This window comes from Marmota flaviventris, chromosome 12, assembly GCF_047511675.1.
Source record: "Marmota flaviventris isolate mMarFla1 chromosome 12, mMarFla1.hap1, whole genome shotgun sequence".
Taxonomy (NCBI): domain Eukaryota; kingdom Metazoa; phylum Chordata; class Mammalia; order Rodentia; family Sciuridae; genus Marmota; species Marmota flaviventris.
Genome location: NC_092509.1, coordinates 40,329,407 through 40,351,353, shown reverse-complemented (window position 1 = coordinate 40,351,353; position 21,947 = coordinate 40,329,407). Strand labels below are relative to the sequence as shown.

At 40.1% G+C, this 21,947-nt stretch overlaps 1 pseudogene; it reads left to right on the top strand.

Annotated features, from left to right (window-relative positions):
• The first annotated feature begins 11,961 nt into the window (after window positions 1-11,961).
• LOC114087065 (small ribosomal subunit protein eS1-like) lies at window positions 11,962-14,117 on the top strand (annotated as a pseudogene).
• The last annotated feature ends 7,830 nt before the right edge of the window (window positions 14,118-21,947 follow it).

Sequence of the window (21,947 nt, the reverse complement as noted above, 5' to 3'; positions counted from 1 at the left end):
TAGCAAAACATCACATGGTACCCTATGAATATATAAGTATTTGTCAAAACTAAAATTAAAGGAAGAAGTTGAGCCATGAGGTAGCTTAAGGAAAGAAACAGAGCTTGAGCTAGGTGTGTGTAGAATCTCAATAAATGGGAAGGAAAGGAATTCTAGCCTAGGGAATGTAGAGCCCAAGTCAGAAATTCTCCCCTACCCACTTCCCTGCATTGCTGAGGGGTAGTGGTAGAAAGTCTGGTCACAAATATATGTCACAAATGTGGGAGACTTTGGAAGTCAACCAAGGAAGTTTGAACAGTGTCATTCAATCTACAAATACTTGGCTTAAACCTATTTTTTTTTCCCTAGAAAGAATACTGATCACTTATATTCTGAGACATTTCCAATTCACAAAACATTCTTCTTCATCTCCCGAGAATCACCCTGATGTAGGGAGAGCGAATGGTATCCCTGTTGTTTTCCAAATGGAGTTGAAGTCTGGAAATGTTAAGTGACTTGGCAAAGTTCACACCTACCAGCAGCCAACAGGTCCTCCATTTCTTCTACAGCTGCCCCTCAAACCACAGAGTGAGGCAAGCTACACCTGTCACATCTCCATGTGGGTAGTCCTTGGAGAAAGACAGCTGCAATATTTTAGTCTAAAAAATACTTAGTAAACAATGTACTTACAAGCGCCAGTGCTGTGTAGGGATTCTGTTATTTTTATGGCTGCTAAATGTAGAAACCACACAGATGTGTGGTCTGTTCTATTAGCGGCATTTGAAAGAAGTCTAGGAGTTGCTATTTCAGAATTGCTTCATGACCCTCAAGTGGTGTCTCCTTCTCTTCAAGTCTCAGTTTAGGAGCTTTAAAGACCCTGAATATTTGATGATTTCATGCATCTGATGCCCCTACTTTGGCAGGTATGGATTCTGCTGGCCTGTGCTTTTACTTTTCTGTTAGTGCAGCTTCTTGTTTTTGAGTTGCTTTCTCTAGCTCAAAATGTGTCTATCCTGTGACTTTCATTGGTTGCTTCAACACAGAAGTCACCTCTTCATTGGCCTTTCTTGGCCACTTCATCTAAAAGTAACACCAATCACTACATCTCACTCACGACCAATCACTACCCCATCACTCACTGTTACCCTTATTTTGTTTGTTTATTTAGTAGCGTGTTATATAGTACCCTGATTCTATACTTAGGGATTAAGTTTGACTCCCCATCAGAGGCAGACCTACCACAACTGAAAGCTGACTTTTCTGCTCACTAAGCAAGGAACAGCTGCTAAGTTACAGTCTCATAGTAAAGCAGGGGTAGGTGTACCTCATAATTAGGACATTGGAAAGCAGAGCTTGAAGTACCTTTGTGGGAGATTGAAGGTTTCAGTTCCAATTACAGCAGCTTTTCACTTTCTGGTCAGTAGCAGGAATTGCTCACAACAAAGCATACGCAAATTCTATATTTTAACTATCTCCACTACAGGACCTTTAGTTTTGCAAATTGTTTGACATTGCTTCCTAAAACTTTAGTAAATTCATCATCGTATTAACAAATACAATCTGTAAGGACTCTGAATGTACCTAACTGCTGAAGTTTCTTTGATTCTGTGATTATATATTTTCACATATATAATCATTCTCTTAAGTGATCTACAACATAAGACATTTTCTCCACGCAGATTCTGCCTGCATATGATATTTGTGAGAGTAAACCAGCTCTTTTCTCAAACTTTGAAGAGTTTTTTTTTTCTTTAGATGAATTGGATTGGTGCTCGTATGAAAATTTTGTGGCAATTAGGGTCAGTGTGTTAGCAAGAAAATGTCTTGAAATAACCAGAACAACTGGGCATAGCATAGCACAGAATTTTCCAGCATTGCAGTTTATTTATTTAGAGCTGAAGCCCAAAGTTGAATGCTCAGGGCCAGCAATCTCTGGGGGAGGGAGGAAATTCTGGTATGGTGCAGAGGAGGGCCCAGAGTTTGAAGTAAGAGAACAAACTCACTATTGATTCAAGGGTACAATGATTCCAGCCTTCTGGCTTTTCTTGGAGGAAACCTTTCAAGGTAAACAAATTGTCACTTACTGAGCATTACTCTTCATTAAACCTCAGGAGACCTGAGGCTCTGAAGACAAGATTACTAGTCTCCCCACGCCCCCGCCCCCCCGGATGGTCTCAGCAGAAAAAGGGTAAGCCCACCTTGCTGCCTGAGGTATATAACATCATTCTTGTTAGCAAAAAAGACTTAAATGAGCCACTTAGGATGCAAACAGGAGTAAATGCATGTAGAGGGAGGAGGATGGAAGAGGAAAGAAGGAGATAAAGCAGAAAACCAAGATTCTGCAAAGGGCATTTTTTGATTAGGTTATGAGTGTCTCCGGGTCAACAAATCTTTCCACAAAGAGCTGATATCTTACATGCCAAAGTTGATCTCACTGTACACCTGAAAGAAGGGAAGTTGCATTTGATAAGAACCTGTGATACAAGTGAAGATGGAAACTTACTGAAAAACCAAGGAGATGCCCTCAGTAAACTCACACTTGAAAATTTCTCAGACCATTCTGAGAAATAACTCGTGTTATTCTCATATCCGTCACAGACATCTCTATTTGACTTGAGGGCACCCTTCTTCCCCTTCCAGCTCTCTGTGCCATACCTGTTCCTCCTCTTATGTTTTCACCCTAACACATGTGCACATCCTCACCTGTCCCTCTCCACCTGGCTTCTTTAATACCCTTGATCCCATGGGTCTATCTCTCACCTAATTCAGATGTCCATCACCTCACCTCAGAATCACTATAGTAGTTGTAGGAGCTCTTATTTCCAGTTTTGCCTCTTTCTGATTCACTCTCTTCATAGCAGGTTAGTGCTACTTTCTGAAATGCAGATCTGATTATCACCTTTGTCATAGACCTTTAGGACTCCCCTTGACTATGGAGTTGAAACCCACACTCTCTAGTATCAAATAGGAGCCCTTCGAGGCTTCCAGCCCCTTCCACTCCCATTGTGCTGCCTACTCCTAACCCATGCTTTGGTCATCCTGAATTATGGGCAGTTCCCTATACCCACTGGAGCAATGTCCAGCTTTGGGCCATGGCACATGCTGCTTACAGTCAAATTTTGAGGTACCCAAATCATCTTAGCCTTGCAACTGGTACTGGTCCCTCCAGAGGCAATCAAGCCCCTCCTTTGGAAGACTTCCCTAGCCCCAATACTGTCCCCTTACACTTGTAACTAACAAGTAGCTTTTCTGCCTCCCACTATACCTGGTGATCTCCCAGAGCAGAGACAAGTCTACCATTGTAGCTCTAGGACCAGGCACTATGCCTTGCACATGCCACTCACTGAGTGAAAAACAGAGCCTTAATAGAACTTGACTACTTTGAAAGCATCTCCCCTTGAGAAGGGTGGATTTTTATTCTCCCACCAAGAGTAAGGGGCAGAGAAAGATTGGAAAGCAGGCATGTGAAAGGTGGCCGTGATGGTTAATTTTTGGTGTTAACTTGACTGGATTAAGGGATAACCTCAGGTGTATGTTAGGATGTTTCTGGAGAAGATTAGAATGTGAGTCAGTGAACTGAGTAGGGGAGACCCATCCTGAATGTGGGTACACTATTCAATAGGCTGGGGGCCTGGATAGAATGAAAAAGTACAAGAAGCAGGAAGCTTGTTATCTTGCTGATGTTCTTCCTTCCTAAGTGGGTGTGTTTTTTCTGCTCTTGGACATCACACTCTGGGTTTTTTAGCCTTAAATGTGGATTTGCATCAGCTCCAGAGAGATTTGGGCCTTTGAGCTTGAACTGAAGTTGCATATTGGTTTTTTGTTCTGAGGCTTTTGGCTTCTAAGACCGAACAACTATTGGATTCCCTGGTTCTCCAAACTGCAGTAGCCGTTATGGGATTTTTGAGCCTCTGAAACTATGTAAACCAACCTAATAAATCCCCTCTTTGAACAAAATGTGTGTATATGTGTTTGTGTGTGAAAGAGAGGGGGGTAATATTCTAATGGTTCTGTTTCTCTGGAGATCCCTAACTACTAATACAGTGACCTTAGGGTTCAGAGTGAATGGAAGTATGGATGTTCGGTGTCCACTGTCTGCCCCATGGGAAGACAGGTGGGTATTTGGGTTGCAAAACACTCTGAAAATAGCAAAACATCATGTCCATATAAAGGATTATGAGTAATAGTAAAAGTCAAAAAGGGCATTTTGTGGAGGAAAAGTTATAGCAGTGAAAATAAATTAGCTACACTAACTTAACAGGAAATGATTATCCCATGAAAAGAGGCTGACACACTCTAGGCTGAGCTGGTGACCTAGCACTGTATAAAAAGCCCAGGAAAGGGTGAGGTGTGGAGGACTCTGACCAGAGGTATTGAGAGAGCCCTGTGGAAGTTCTTTATCAGAAGAACATCCATAGATTTAGACAGTTGACTTCAAAGCGGCATGGAGGAAAGTAGGAGTTATTTATTCTTCCTTTGTGAAGTTCTTCCAAAAATAGCCCCCATCTAAACTCTCAGGCACTACAGGAAAATAAACTGTTCACCTTGTGCTGGATGTGCTTGATGGTGACAGTATCATCTACATGGCATGTCCTCTTCTCTCTCCTTTTCTCTCTTACACACACACACACAAAGTCAGATTTAGAATGCTGTACTACAAGTTCTGCTTTGAGTCTCCACTGTTAGGTTTCTTATGACACCATGAGTATTGTTTGAATTGAACCACGTTTCAGTAAGAGCCTCTGAAGGTTTGCATGAGTCCCCTGTATGTGCACACCTGCCTGCAAATGTGTACGGATGGTTCTGTGGTTAAGTGGAAAGATGGCAATCCTGGACGAGTCAACTCTGAACCCAAGTTCCTACATGATCTTGGGCAAATCCCTTCACTTTGAGCATTAGTTTGCTAGGGCTGCTGTAAATGAATATAGACTGGTCGCTTCCACAACAAGAATCTATTCTCTCACAAGTTCTGGAGGCTAGAAATTCAAGATCAAGGTGTCAGCAGGGTTGGTGTGCTTCTGAGGCCTTTTGCTTTGGCTCACAGATATCCACTTTTCCCTGAGTCTCTCTGTGCATACATGTCCCTGGTGTTTCTTTGTGTTTCCTAATTTCTTCTCATTAGGACACCAGTCATATTAGATTATGACTCACCTTAGTGACCTCATTTTAATTTAATTATCTCTATAAGACCCTATCTCCAAATACAGTCAAATTTTGAGGTACTAGGAGTTAGGGCTTCAACATAGAAATTTGGAGAGGACACAATTCAGACCATAACACTTTTCTTAACTTCATTTTTGCTCTTTGATGTCCGAAGGAGTTCAGCCAGTGATTTCTGAAGTCCTTTTTAAATCCACAACTGCTGACTGAGAGTGTGGGCTTTTCCTTCTCCTGAAGTCTCATGAAATCATAAATAATTAGACGGCAGGGGCCACATTGTTTTCTTCCTTCATATATTTCTCCATATGAAGATAACTTATTTCCTACTTCATCTACTATCAGCCGCTGATGTTGCCTTTCTCAAGGTTATCTGAGCGGTTCTCCCTGACAGCTTGGACATCAGGATGGCAGTTGATGAACAGAAGGAAGGTGGGGACTAATGAGATGATTGAACCAGCCATAATGTGGCCACTGTGTGCAGCGGCTCCTGCAGGTCACAGCATTTGTACTTAAAGATCCCTCCTGAAGATGCAATAAAACCACTACTTGATGGGAGGCAGAGGCAGATCCCTGGTGTTGAGTATGTGGATCACGAAATGTACCCCCACCCCATGGGCCCTAAATGGCTCCCATTTCTGCTAACAGTCCCACCTTAGGTTAAATCAATGAGTGTTACCCCACTTCCAATATGGAGGATTGTGGACCCATCAGGAAAATCCAGCACACAGAAAAATGACCTTGTGTCTGTGGGTGAAAGAAATTCTTAGTTGAAATCATCCTTCGGGAGAGTTTTTTTTTCTCTCAGATCCAAATAAAGTAAGCATTCACATAGTTATTATTTGAAGTTCATATGTGTACAATACTTGGTCACTTGAGTTGTTCACAACCGCCATATTAAAACAGTCACACTTTGAGATATCTTCAGCTCCTAGTCCGCCAAAATATTCCAATTTAACAGAAAAGAGGAAAAAACAGAAAGCAACTACTTTTAAATTTGGGTTGTTCCTAAGAAATTATAGAAATTCTATGCAATTCCCATCCTATTTTGGTCCATTACTAAAATTTCTTTTTTTCTCTCTTTCTTTTTTTAATATCAAATAAGGGCTTTCCCCCCGAGCTAAAAACTAAAAGCAACAACAACAAACAACAACAACAAAACACATTTAATTTCAACTCATCTGTTTTTTTATCAGAAATGCACACCCTCAGTTTTCAAGAACTCTGGCAAGAGTATGAGGGTTTCTTTCTTAAAAGCTAAGTCTAGAATATAAGGAAGAAATGAGAACTCAGCACCTGTTGCTTTGGGGAGGAATCGTGTACTGATGTCATAAACTGCACATAGCAAAGCCATTTGCTGCAGAAGTCGTAAGGAACTATAATGTGTTAACTGGGTTCTCAGCATACCTAGAATCCTTAGAAACATGTTTGACTCATTGAAGTCTCTAGCTTTCAACATACATCATCACTCCAATGCCAAGATTTACTGTCTTCATTGAGAACTTCTCATTTTTTGAGTCCTTCAGTTAAAATATTTTCACATCACAGAAGTCTGTCAAATTTGATTTGAATCTGAGCGGCAGAAAGGGGGTTCACTGTAGAGTAATGGACAATGAGTTCACCTCCTTACAGGAGACACAGTGAGGAGTTTCCCACTCTGTGTCTAATGAAGGCCCTTATTAGAGGCACCACATGACACCTGTGTTGTAAGAAGGATCTTGGCACAGGAGAGAATTAGGTGTCAAATTACCAATATAACTCCTTACCAGTAAAGGTTAAGAGCCCCGACTTTATCACTACGGTTTATTATTTATTGAAAAATAGAAGGTAGTAAGATAAACAGTATTTTGTGCAAGGTCAAAAAATAATAAATAACTCTAGTCAAAGAAAAAAATATTTTGCTTGTAGTGCTATTATTTTTAAAAAATAATTTGGAGGGCTGGGGATGTGGCTCAAGCGGTAGCACGCTCACCTGTCATGGGTGCGGCCGGGGTTCGATCTTCAGCACCACATACAAACAAAGATGCTGTGTCCGCCAAAAATAAAAATAAATAAATAAATATTAAAAAGATAATAATTTGGAGCAAAACTTTTCAGAAGTTGAAAATAGGCAGCAATGTATCATAATCTCTGATATAAAATAAACAAATGAAGTGAGCCTTATAATATTTTGAGCTTTTACCTGGAGGTACTTTTAGAACTGATCCCAGAAAGCAACCCAAAAGAGCATGGATGTATCACTGAATTGAGAAGAGAGAGATCAAAGTTTAGGGAGGTCAACTTAGCTAAAATGTGTAGGGTAAGATAGAGGAGGAAGCTACATAGAAATCTAAAGATCTGTGTAGATGTCCCCTTGAGTCTTCAGCTGAATATTAAGCTGTTTATGCAAACTGTGAAACTCTATAGAGCCAGAAAATGACGAATTTCAAGGAAATTTTAAGCTAAATAATTCATAGGTCTTATGTGTAGCAGGGAGACATTTAAGCACTGGCCAATCTCAGTCCAGAGACCTTGTTAAACACCTGGGAAATCTAATAAAAAACTCAACAATTGTAATATCTGGTAGTAGGGCTAACCTAGATCCATTCTGACAAAGCCTAAAAAAAGCCTCTTAACTGATTGTCAAGTCAAAATTCAAAACTATTTGAAGGAAGATAAAATCCAGACATTTAACAATATAGCATACATAATACCTAGTATCCAACGAAAATAACTAGACACATGAAGAGGAATGAAAATGTGAACCATAATGAGGTAAATCAGTCAGTTTAAATTGACCCAGAAATAATAGATCTAGGTGATGGAATTCCCACTCAAGTACTTTTAGACAAGTTACTATAAATAAATTTAAGGATTTAAAAGAAAATACATAGCCAAAAATGCAGTGGTGCAGGCTTGTAATCCCAGCAACAGGGAGGCCAAGGCAGGAGGATCACAAGTTCAAAGCCAGCCTCAGCATCTTAATAAGACCCTGACTCAAAATAAAAAATCAACAGGGTTGGGGCTATATCTCAGTGGTAAAGCATCTCTAGCTTCAATCCCCAGTAACAAAAAACAAATAAAAAGAATTTTCCTCCAAAAAAATTTTTTTTAAATATTTATTTTTTTATAGTTGTATTTGGACACAATACTTTTACTTTATTTATTTATATGTGGTGCTGAGGATTGAACCCAGGGCCCTGCATGTGCAAGGCGAGCACTCTACCACTGAGCCATAACCCCAGCCCCCCTCCAAAAAATTTTTAAAATATATAATAAAGGGCTGGGGATGTGGCTCAAGTGGTAACGCGCTCGCCTAGCATGCGTGAGGCACTGGGTTCGATTCTCAGCACCACGTAAAAATAAAATAAAGATATTGTGTCCACCTAAAAAACTAAAAATAAATATTAAAAAAAATATATATATATAATAAAAATAATGGTTACATTAATATCAGAAAAATATGCTCAGGACAAGAAATATTCTAGAGATAGGCAAGGACATTTCATAATGACAAAAAGATGAATTCATTAAGAAGACAAAAACTTCCAAAATGTACGGATCTGATAACAAACTTCAGAATATATGAAAATATGAAGTATATGAAAACCATCCATTTCAGAATATATGAAAACCATCAGGCTGGAAACAACATTTATGTTGTTTTAAATTAAAAAGGAAGGGAGTCAAGTAGGTAGACTGGAGAAGCCTACTGTCTAGCAGCTGCTCCCCAAGACTAAATTAAATTAAAAAGGAAAATACTACACAGACATTTTCCAAGTCATTTCAGCTAGATTTTTTGGGTAAGTATACTAAACTAGGGCATTAATCTGACAGGAAAGCAGTTTAACAGATTTGATTCTGGCTTCAAGAAGTTCACAATAATGGGCTGGGGATGTGGCTCAAGTGGTAGCGCACTCGCCTGGCATGCGTGCTGCCCGGGTTCGATCCTCAGCACCACATACAAACAAAGATGTTGTGTCTGCCGAGAACTAAAAAAATAAATATTAAAAAAATTCTCTCTCTCTCTCTCTCTCTCTCCCCCCCACTCTCTCTTAAAAAAAAAAAAAAAGAAGTTCACAATAAGTTTAAAATACAGATTTAAGAGATCAAAAGATAGGTCTTATGTTTTTTCCTTAAACTCTGCCTCTCAGTTTTTTAATCAAATAAATTATTAAGGTATTGTTGGCTGTTTTCCAACTTGAGGTATCACTGCTTGACCTCACAAGTGTCACGGAGCTTCTTAGCCATCCCTGCTAGGCCCACATGGCTCCATGACCCTTACTCTGATTCAGGTGGAACCGTAACATTGCAAATGTAGTCGAGGATCACTGTTAACATTGTACAAAACTAGAGCTCTTCTTCAGGGTCTCAGTCAGTTTTGTGATGAGCTGTTGCATGTCCCGTATCCTGCTTTCTACCCGTTCTCCAAACAAGCAGTGAGCTGTCAATGCATTTGCATTGGAAGAATATGTTCTTAAAAAAAAATTAGGGTTCAGCATGATTCACACTTGTTATTGCTTATTAAACCCATTTAGGGATTAAAAATTGTTATTAGTTAGAAAAAATCATTCTAAAATATCCACTTTACTTAATCTTTTAAAATTTGGTCATATTTCCTAAGGAAACCGCCCTGGAGGTAGCATTAGGATTATAATGGATTACTCCTAAAAGAGCTTTTTAAAAAACACATACTCTGCTAATAAGCAGGGCTCTTTGCTGCCCTTGATAAATGACTGAATTGATTTATGCCATTTCTTTCCTAGAAAGATTAATATAACTTTCCCACATTCTATACACTTTAGCTGATTCCAAGAAAGGAAAAACAACTCCTCCAAAGGTAGATCTTTTGTAGTCTTGCCTGATGAGGAGAGCTTCTTTATATAGCTTTGCCAGGTTTTCTCTTTGCTCTTATCTTTGTATATAGTGAAATGTTGGAATTAAATAAATTGGGATAGAATCCCAATTTTGCCACTTCCAACCTGTGTGATGTTAGGCAGTTCTGAAATCTCATGGAGCCTTATTTCCTTTACCTATGATCTGCCTCACTTACAGGTGTGTGTGTATAATATAAATATTAGTTCTCTCCTGAATGATCTCGGATAACTCTGTTGTAGGCCTTACTATTTATTTTCATCACATGACCATGTCTGACTCTTGGGGTCTGGAAAGTTGGTCAGTGTTCTTACTGTTAGAAATATACTTGTCTGCCTCTGGGAAAGGCTGTCTATTCACCTGTGTCCTTAGTCCTGGCACATCGTCTGGCATGAAGTAGAAGCTCAGTGTTTGAATCAGTCTTCTGTTTTTGTGACAAAATACCTGAGAAAATCAACCTAAAGGAGGAAAAAAATTATTTTGTCTCACCGCTTCAGATAGTACCGTTCATGGCTGGCTCCACTTTCTGGGCCTGTGGGTGAGGTAGAACATCGTAGCAAGAGGAAAGCTGTCAGCTAATGGCAGTCTGGAAGTAGAAAGGGGTCAAGGGGCTAGGAACAAAATAAAACTTTCAGGGGCATGCATCCAGTGGCATAACTTCGTCCTTCTAGGTCCCTTCCTAAGGTTTCCATCACCTCCCAAGAGCGCCACCAGGTGGGGACCAAGCCTTCAACTTGTAAGCCTTTGTGGGACATTTCAGATAACAAACTAAGATCCTCAGTGTATATTTGTTGAATGAAATCCTCATTCTCTATCGGAAACACACAAAAAAAGAGGAAGAGGAAGAGGCCAGGGTCTCACTGTCCCTTTCAAGGGCCTACTCCAGAAGACCTAAAAACCTTCCAGGAAGTCCCACCTATTAAAGGTTCCATTGCCTCCAATAGTGCCACCTTGAGGATCAACCCTTTACCACATGGACATCTGGGAGATACTTAAGGTCCAAACTACAGCAGAAACTGAGGCCACAGCGCTTCTGTGGGATGCAGGGTGAAGAGCTTTAACATCAGGCACCTACCTGGGTCCCAGCTCCTCCATTTACTAGGTGGGTAACCTTGAGCCATCAAGTAAATGGCTCATAGTGATACAGAGCATTTTTGTCCCTCTCCTGTCCCCGTTCCTACCCAGATCATTCTCTTAGATATAAAAGTGATCATTCTGGGGCTGGGGATGCAGCTCAGTAGTAGAGAGCTTGTCTAACATACTCCAGGTCCTAGGTTTTGATTCCCAGTGTTGCTAAAAAAAAAAAAGTTATCTTTCTGACAGTTGATGTCACCTGGTCCAACTCTATTCTTTCACCTGTCATTCTATTTTAAACTCTTTGTCTATTTTTCTCCTATGCAAGTGTAAATTTTTTTGCTTCATTGTTGTCTTTGCTTTCATGTGGAAATTGAGCTTGGTGCCTGCATTACCAGTTTCTGTGGAGGTCCAGGCTGCATCAACTTCACCTCAACAAACAAATCGGGATGTCCCCTACCTTCCTTTCCTTTTTCATTCCTTAAGAGAAAACAGGAATTAAAAAGACCTCTTGAGAAGATTCCTGTCTCTCAAATTGCTGGCATACAGCCAGGCACAGTGGTGCACGCCTGTAATCCCAGTGGCTCGGGAGGCTGACATAGGATTGCAAGTTCAAAACCAGCCTCAGCAATGGCGAGGTGCTAAGCAACTCAGTGAGACCCTGTCTCTAAATAAAATACAAAATAGGGTTGGAGATGTGGCTCAATGGCTGAGTGCCCCTGAGTTCAATCCCTGGTACCAAAAAAAAAAAAAAAAAAAAAAAGCTGGCATACAAGGTGGGACATTAGCTCAGAGAGGAATCAACAGTGGCTCTTTGAAATACCAGTGTCTGGGTCCTCTGAATATATCCTTCATTTGGGACAAACAGGCTATCACTTGTCCCAAATCAAAGTGGTCATGAATGTTTGGAGGGTGAGTGTGTAACAGTTGTGAGTTTTAAAATAGATCCAATTCCTTCCTTCCCCTTCTAGTATTTCATGGCAGAGAGAGAGAGAGAGAAAAGCATATATAATGGGATCATGAACTGGGTCGTTGTTTATTTTTTACAGTGCTGGGGATCAAATCAAGGTCTTCTTCCATGAGCCACATCCCCAGCCCCCTTGTTTTCCCTTTCTTTTGAGATGGGGTCTCACTGTGTTGCTTAGGCTAAAGAGATCCTCTCGTCCCCACTGTGCCCAGCTTGGTCTGTCCTTCTTAACAAGACTCATTGATGTCCCTGCAGTCACAGCCACCCATGGTTCTTCCCTCCTTCTCTCCTTCCCTCCTTATTCCCCCTCCTCCCCTTTTATCTCCCTTCCTTCTCTCTCTTTCTCTTTTTTCCTTCTGTCTGTCTGCTCTTGACTAAAACAGACAAATGAATAAGAGGTAAATAGGAAGAATAACGAAACCTAAATTTGGCCCTTGGACTGTGTTAAAAGGCTGGAACTTGGCAAAATGAGAAAGTAGCAGACACTCACTGGCCCCCCTTCCCTAACCAAGGTCCTTTCCTTCACGTAAAAGCCTGCTTCAGCCTTTTGGCTCTTCAAGCTGCACCATGATGGTCGGTTATCATAAACACACCTACAAAAAGCCGCAAGAAGGGAGCCAAAAAGAAAGTGGTCATTGCATTTTCTTTTGTTAGTGTGTTACAGTTACACATAGTATTGGGGTTCATTTTGACATAGTCATACAAACATGGACTGTAACTTACTCCAGTTAAGTCCCCAGTACCTCCCCTTCCCCTCCCTCCATGCTCTCCCCTATTTCCTTTCCTCCACTCTACTGGCCTTCCTTTTGTTATAGTTTTTTTAATTAGTGCTTTATAGATATATATAAAGGTAAAATTCACTGTGGTTGATCCGTTTTCTAACAAAGATTGATATGATGTGAAAGCACCCACTATATTCAATATGAGAAATATTGGGAAAACATTAGTCACGAGGTCTCAAAGAACCAAAATTGCATCTGAGGGTCTCAAGGGTCATGTGTTTGAAGTACATCTTGCTGGGCTAGGGATACAGCTCAGTGGTAAAGAGCTTACCTGACATGCATAAGGTCCTGGGTTCAAAATTGTTAAAAAGTAAATAAATAAAAATTGAGTCTTGCTGATCTGCAGAATGATGAAGTTGCATTTAGAAAACTCAAGCTAATTATTGAGGACACTGAAGACATTCAGAGGAGAAAAAAAAAAAAAAACTGCTCTAACTTCCATGTCATGGATCTTATCTGTGACAAAATGTGTTCCTTGGTCAAAAAAAGGCAGCTCATGATTGAAGCTCATGTTGATGTCAAGACTACTTGTTGGGCTGGGGATGTGGCTCAAGTGGTAGCGTGCTCGCCTGGCATGCGTGCGGCCCTGGTTCGATCCTCAGCACCACATACAAACAAAGATGTTGTGTCCGCCAATAACTAAAAAATAAATATTAAAAAATTCTCTCTCTCTCTCTCTCTCTCCTCTCTAAAAAAAAAAAAAGACTACTTGTTGCATCTGTTCTGTGTTGATTTTATTAAAAATTACAATAATCAGATATAGAAGACCTCTTATACTTAGCACCATCAGGTCCACCAAGTCCAAAAGAAGATAATGGAAATCATGACCTGGGAGGAGCAGACAAATTGATTTGCAAGAAGTCGTCAATAGCCAGACACACCTGTAATCCCAGCGACTCAGGAGACTGAGGCAGGAAGACCACAGTTTCAGAACAGCCTCAGTAACTTAGTGAGGCCCAAAGCAACTTAGGGAGACCCTGCCTCAAAATAAAAAATAAAAAGGAGCTACGGGTTTAGCTCAGTAGTTAAGCACCCCTAGGTTCACTTCCCAGTATTAAAAAAAAAAAAAAAAAAGCTGTCAGTAAATTGATTTCAGACAGCATTGGGAAAGACACAGAAAAGGTTTGCCAGATTATTCATTCTGTCTTTGTTAGAAATGTAAAAATGCTGAAGAAGCCCAAGTTTGAATTGGGGAAACTCATGGCGCTTCATTGGTGAAGGGAGTAGTTTTGGAAAAGCTACTGGGGATGAGACAGGACATGAAATATGATGAATATGAACCACCAGTCCAAGAATCTGCTTAAAATTCAGATTAATACCGACAAATAAAAATCCTATTTGTTAAAAAAAAATCCTGCTTTTAAGGAATGGTTTTTCATAGTGAAGATGACTGATAAAAACCAGTGAGTTGCTTTTCCCATAAACATTTTCACTTTGGTCCGTTTTAAAAGTGAAAGAATCTCAATCAGCTAACATTTAAGACTAGACATGAGATGTTTTGAAGCAGCTGGTTCTACCCAGGGCCCCTGAAGTTGCCTCTGAGTTATCCAGGGAGGGAATAATTGATATAATGGTCTATTTTTTCATCTGTTTTTATTACTTGGAAAAACACAAACATAAATGTGTATACCTTCAAATGTTTTAAAAACAAAGCCTATATACTAGTCCCAAATAGAGAGGGCATCATCTCCACACACACAGCACGGGAACAGGTGGAACCTGTGATTGCAAAGCACATTGGCTGTAGCTTGCAGAGCACCATGCGAGGGTAGCCAACACAGAGTGACGGCTGGAGCTTCCATGGGACATGGGGAGGTGTGCTCTTGGGGAAATGTAAACTGTTCTCTAAGACAAACCATGCAATACATTTTGTTTCTAGGTAACTAAGATTTGGACAAAACCTCTGGCCTTCTATACCTCTGGACTTTGGAAACTGTTAGGGTCACAGAGAGGTAGCGGCAAATGGTTGACTGCAGTTCTAATTCCAAGGGAAGTTGAATCAGAAAGGGTTAAAAATTCGAGAAATGGCATCAAGTGTGTTGTGACTGCTTCCCATAAATTGAGTGAAGAGAAAGAACTACTCTAATTGGTTGGCCATACCCAAAAGGCCACCACTCTATGTAAAAAAATAGATAATGAACCAGGGAGAGACTGGAAAAGGTGAACTTAATTATAGCTTCCATTAACGGAATGTTTCCCCTGTGCCAGGCAGTTTACGTCTCTTTATTGTCTTAACAACCCTGAGAACCAAGTGCTGTTATTATTTCCATTTTACAACCAAGTAAGACCCAAGTGAATTGATGGGACTAAGGCTCAAGTCCACACCTTCTATTGTATTTTCTCTACTCTTGGTGAATTCGAACTGTCTCCCAGGGGAGAAGTAGTGAGTACAAAGAGTCATCGGACAGGGATGAGATCTAAGCCCGACAGGGGGTATCGTGGGGCCAGGGTGGCAGGGGAAAGAGGCTGGCAGGGGAAGATGCTAAACTGGTGGTACATGTCATAGTGAGCATAGCACACCCAACCGCCTCAGGCACAGGAGAACAAAATCACTAGAAGCCATCCAGAAAGAAGATCAGGTACCCGGATTAGAAGAAACCGCCCTGGCAGATCTCAGGGGCAAGAAGTTTAATTCTGCTAGAGGGTGGAGTGCAGGGTAGGAGACTGGAAGGTGAAGCAGGAAAGGCAAGGTGGGTCCAAGTCTCCCTGAGGTAATGGGTGGCTGCTGATGAACTTTAAGCAGTGCATTTTAATAAAGTATTCCACGCAGATGGAGTACCAGTTTTTCATTTAGGTGACATGGTGTCACATATCTAGAGAGAGAACATGGGAAAGTGCCATTGGTTTGGACTTGTACATTTGAGGTGTAAGCTCTCCAAGCAATGTCCAGACTGGAGCTGTCATTCTACCTTCCCACACAATGCTTTCCTGAAAATTCTAATTATATTAAATATACTAGAGGCCAAAATCATCTTATGATTCTGGAGAGCTTTAAAAAAGAAGAAATCTTTAAATATACTTTGTGTCTAAGATGCAACTTTATTTTTTTTTCCTTCAAGACAGAACACTGAGTTATCTAGTTTAGTCTAATTCTTTGTTAAGGCCAAAGTTGGGCTCCTTTGGGTCTGTCTGCTCAGTGCCCACTGTCAATTGCTCAGCTCTAGGATGTTGATGCTGACGGGACCACTTTTGTTTTCCAGTTTTCCTCTAACTTTTCCAAAATAATAAGGGCAAAACATTAAATTAGGGAGGACTTTGGTGACTGTGTCTCAGCTTGACTTCAGATCCTAGCAAAATGGCTACTTCTTTCAGGAGATCTTCCCTAAATCACTTATGAGTTGACTAGTTTTTCTTGGGTTCCCATAAAGCAACACTCCATACTTTCCCTAAACTTCAGCCACCCCATGCTCATTTATTGCATTTTAAAAGAATCTGGCCAGCCCAATGTTGCATGCCTGTAATCCCAGTAGCTCAGGAGGCCAAGGCAGGAGGATTGTGAGTTCAAAGTCAGCCTCTGCACTTTAGCGAGGCCCTAAGCAACTCAGTGAGACCCTGTCTGTAAATATAATACAAAATAGGGCTGGGGATGTGGCTCAGTGTTTAAGTGCCCCTGGGTTTAAAATATGTCTTTCTTTTGAAGGTAAAAAAATCTAACTTTTTCTTGGTTGAATTTCCAAGACATGGTGGTGTTCTTAGCTGGGCCTTAAGACATTAATACAACGAATCTTCATGACTCCTTAAAGTAAGCACCATCTTTTCATCTCAAAGACATGAAAATTTCAGATTGGTTAATATTTGCTCAAACACTAGTAAGCAATTAGAACAAGAACTAAATCCCATCGCTGTAACCTTGAAGTCTGTGCTGTTTTCAGCCCTATTACCTATTTGATTACCAGTTATTGCTTTGATGACTAATTTTTAATTGATTTTATTCTAGTTTTAAATATTCTATCAGTAAAAGAATAGGCCTATTTGTGGCAAGTGTGGAAAATGCTGCTGGACACTAATGCAGTTCATATGAGAAAACTGTTAACAGCTGAGAATACTTCCACTAAGTCCTTGTCTGCTGTGGGCTCCTCCACTACTTCTACCTGTGAGCAGGATTCTCAGTGGTGTTCCTGAGAGGCTACAGGAAGGTATTTTGGTCCATATGTGCACACTCATTTTATAACTCTTACAACATTGCTACCTGGCCATGGGTCCAAGCGAGTTAGAAAAGAGGGAAGGAATTGGCCAGGAGGGGCTTGTGGCTTGTGATAACTGTGTGGCTGCCTCCTTTACCTGATTTAGTGTTTCCTTAAATGTGCCCCTTTAGGGAGGCTGTCAATAGCCACCCCATGAAATTCAGGTGTTCACTTCTCTCCTTCTGTGCTCTATTCTACTCCTTAGTATTTATCACCATCTAATTAATTCATTTTGCTGAAGATATTTATCTCCTTTATTGTTAAAGCTTCCCACTACAATACATTACAAGGGGATTTTTATCTGTCTCTTTCTCTACCATTTCCCTAGTGCCAAGAACAGTGCCTGGGAAATAGTAGATGCTTAGTAAATATTTATTAAATGAACTATGTTCCTTGTACTACTACTAATATTTTGGAAGGCATTGACAAGTCAAAGGACATTGATAGATACAGTGACAAGGAAGGGGATCATTTTTGTCTGCCTGAAGGGTGGGAAAATATGTTGGATTTGATTTCAGTTGACAATACAGGAATGTGTTCTGACACATTGCCCAGGACCATAAGCAAAAAGCAAGCTAATGTGGAGTCTTTTGCTTTCTTCACAAAGAAAATCCAAAATTTTGAGAGATTGCTAAATACCTGTGCTCCCCTTCTACCTACAAGATCTGCCTTGCTTGTCTGCTCAGTTTCTGAAGACTGACTTGAAAGATTTTTATTGGAAAGTGAAAATAATATGACTTCAAACACTTAAAGGGCTAACACTATGCTATTCAGATATTTGTATTTCTTTAACATGCTGGACAGGTAAAAAAAATTTTTCTACATTTTTAATACGGTTTGTGTCAAAAATTCTTGGGATAGGATAGGGAACACCAAATATCATTTAAGCTCTCTACTGAGGCTGGGTGGTCTTGGCCACATTTTAATTTCATCTGTAATTAGAAAGGTAGACTAAATAGATTTTAAAGTAACTTTCATTTCCAAAGATGCATAGCTCAACAGTTCTTTGGAAAATGGAATTTTGGGGTCCTATGCATTCCCTACGGAGCCCATTTGCCTTGTGAGTAATGGAGTTCTGTGGACTGAAGAGCAGCCTCGGAAGTGATTGGCTTGGCAGGTTTGCATCTCAAAGCCAAATGTTTAATTAATTACTGTTCTTAAAGATTGTAAGCAGGGGCTTCTTTGGTAAGCATGCCTTCCTGTGGCTTGGAGAGGGTTCATCACTGTGTTATGATTGAGAGGATGAATTTATATTCCTTCAATGTTTCTTAAAATTTTTAACCAAGTTCCAGGTTTGGTAGTGCACAACTGTAATCCTAGTAGCTCAGGAGGCTGAGGCCAGAGGATCGAAGGTTTGATGGCAGCCTCAACAACTTAGAAAGGCTCTAAGCAATTTAGCAAAACCCTATCAAGAAATAAAAAAGGTCTGGAGAGGTGGCTTAGTGATTGAGTATACTTGGGTTCAATCCCTGACACCAAAAGGCAAAAAAAAAAAGAGAGAGAGAGAGAGAGATTTTTCCTAAGCTTATTTTAAGTGAGAACAATGCTTGAACATTCTTTACCTCCTTTGGAAGAGAAGCCACACCCTTCTGCTTATAAAAACCAGCCCAAGTGCCATAAAAACAAGATGGCTGATGCCATCTTGGTGGGCAGAAGACATTAGGAAGCTGTAATGTTGAACTGAACTGATGTTGAAAATGCAGTCCAGCAATGATGGTGAGACCTTAGGAGCTGAAAAAGACTCAACTGAGGGCACTTTCTTTCTTGTCCCAGTTGCTAATTTTTCTCTATAAGTCTAGTGTGTGGGGGTTGGGACAGGGGAACTGCACAGAGGCAGTCCCTAGATCACCCATGTCTGTGGTCAACTAGACTCTCAGGAAAGGAATCAGTTATAATGTATTTTCTTAGTAGATTTACATATGCAGATGGAACTCAACTATATGCATGATTCATCTGTTGGTGCAATGGGTGAACATTTGTTTTCTATCCACAATACTGAAGAAGTCATTTAAATTTTAAGTACAAGAAAAGCATTCATTTTTGAAATGAGATAATTAAGCTATTTTTTAAACACACACACACACACACACACACACAGCAAAACAGGACATACCATCATTTACAAACCTTCCAGAAACTGAACTCTATTTCCCTTGGTGCCATTTGGCATTTTAAAGGTGGGGGAAATATTTTTCTCTTGCTAGCTTTCTGGACTGAATAATCCAGGTTGGAACCCCTGTACTCCTCAACTTTCACTGGTACTTTATTCTTGAAAATAATCAGAATGATTATTGAAAAACATGATTGTCTGGTACTGTCTTATATGTTTTAGGTAATTTCTCATTTATACCTCACAATCATTCCAGGACTTTAGTACTGAAACTGGAAATTCCAAGATCACACAGTCACAAAGCTGGGATCTTAATCCAAGCCATCAGACTGCAGAGTTTGTACCCTTAGCCTCAGTAACCTATGCCACCCATAATTACTGTCTGAAAGACCAGATGTTTTGTAACACTTCTTTCTCAATGCAGACACCATTATGCAAGGTGAGACTTGGTCAAAGCATAAATAATAACAAATAGAAGTGGAAATATTTTGACTGAAGGAGGAGTGGGAGTGGGTAGGGTCTGGAGCTTCCATCACTCACTTCACCTTTTAACTCTTGAGTCTTCATAGCTCCGGCTCCTAAGGACACATCTCTTTTCCAAATTGCTCTTTCATTTGTCTGAGCTTCTCTCTAGTAGATTCCTATCATTAAATGCAGTCAGACCTCATTTTACACAGATTCCATATTTGCTAATTCACCTTCTTGCTGAAGTTCATTTGTAACCCCAAATCAATATTTGTGGTGCTGTCAAAGTCATTTTTGGACACATACAGTGCAGTGAAAAATTGGCATCACCCAATATACATATTTGCAGCTGAAGCTGAACAAATGAGGCTGTGCTTTCTTATTTCTCCTCTTACACTATAAATGAGTTTTTAGTAAATAAACCAAATAGTTTATTTAGTGCCATATATTTTTTTCATTTTTGTGCATTTTGTTGGTGATTTTGCTGTGTTAAACAGCTCCAAGTATAGTGCTGAAATGTTGTCTAGTGTTTCTAGGTGCAAGAAAACTGTGAATGGCCTTACAGAGGAAGCATATGAGTTTTATGAGTTTCATTCACGCATGAATTATAATGCTGATGGCCATGAGTTTAATGTTAATGAGTTATATGATATATTAAATAAGGTCGATGAACAAAAACACACACAGATATGTATTGACTGGTTGAAGAAAATGTTGTGACCAGGGGCTCATAGGAACAGAGGCTCATATGTTAAAGGCTTGGTTTCCAGCCTGTGGTGCTTTTGCAAGGTCGTAGAACCTTTAGGAGGTGGGGCCTGTAGAATAAGGTTATTGGGGGCATTCCCTTAAAGGGAATATTCCCCTCTCTTCCTGTTTCCCAGCCACCATGAAGTGAATAGGCCTCCATAGCCATGTCCTCCCATTGTGGTGAACTGTGCTACAACAGGAACAAGTTGCCATGTACATAAACCTCTGAAACTGTGAGGCAAAATAAATATTTTATCTTATTAAGTTTTATTGTTTCAGTATTTTCTTCACTTTAATGGAAAGCTGGATAACACAGAACCTAACATTGTATTTCCCCAAGGATTCATAATATTCACTAATTCAGAGCCTGTGACCACTTTAGAGAGCTTGATTACCACAAATAATGAGAATGGACCATTGAGATATTTATTTATTTATTTTGTGGTACTAACTAGGGATTGAACCCAGGGGTACTTTACCATTGAACTACATCCCCATCAGCCCTTTAATAAAAACATTTTTGGAGACAGGATCTTGTTTAGTTGCTGAGGAGGTCTCAAACTTGCAATCCTCTTGCCTTCGCCTCCTGAGTCACTGGGATTATACGTATATGCCACTGTGCCCAGTCTAAGAGTTTCTTATAGGAAAAAAAAATGTGCTTATTTAAATTGACCCTAATTCTCAACCCTATAAATTAAGTAATATTAATAAAACCGAGGCCTAGATAACTTGTCAATGTCACTAAGGTAGAGAGAGGTAAAACCAAAGCCAAATAGTAGGAGATCCCTATTGTTTTCTTTCCTTTTGGATCACTGCTCCCACTTTGTGAACTCATCCTGATTTGTCATCTTGCATAATCCAGCCCTATCGGTCTCTCCCTGCTGCCCCCAGGTTTCTTTTACATTGGCTTCTGCACAGCACTCTCCCAGATCTCTCTACTCCCAACAGCTGCCCAGTGGAAACCTCCCTATTGATTCTGGGATAATTTTATAGGAGGTAGCCAGATGCTGGGTGCTCCAGCCACATTCTCCTCTACCTCTTTCCTGCTCCCAGCAGAAAATTCTGCTTCTGGTAGCCATTGGGGTCAAGATTTCGAAGTAAAGCAAAAATGTCTCCTGCCGAGAGAGAGAGAGAGAGAGAGAGAGAGAGAGAATAAAAAGAAGAGGAAGAGAAGAAAGACAAGAAATGGGGAGAAAAGTGGACCTGGAGGAAGAACAGGAAAGCAACAGGATGGGGTGGGGACAGGCAGGGTTGGCTGCCCCAAAAGGGGCAAACAGAAAGATAAGGATGGGAATCAGAGCAACAGGCTTTGAGATTGTCTAGAAGACCTATGTAATTCTGTATGTTTTAAAATGATTTTCATGTCTCTAATCTTGTTTTGCATATCATAACTATGAATATGTGAAAGGCACATTCTTTTTCTATTTTATTGATCAGAAAATTGAAGCATGAAACCCGCTAGTGTTCTGCTCCAGATCATGCATTTTTAATGTACTCCACATTTGGGATAGATTATTTTTATCATGCAGCAAAATTTAGCAATTTTTCAGTTTTTCAATCTTTAATCCAGTGTCCAGAATAGTCTACAAGGCAAAATAAAATAAAATAAAGGTTCTCCTTTGTTTAAA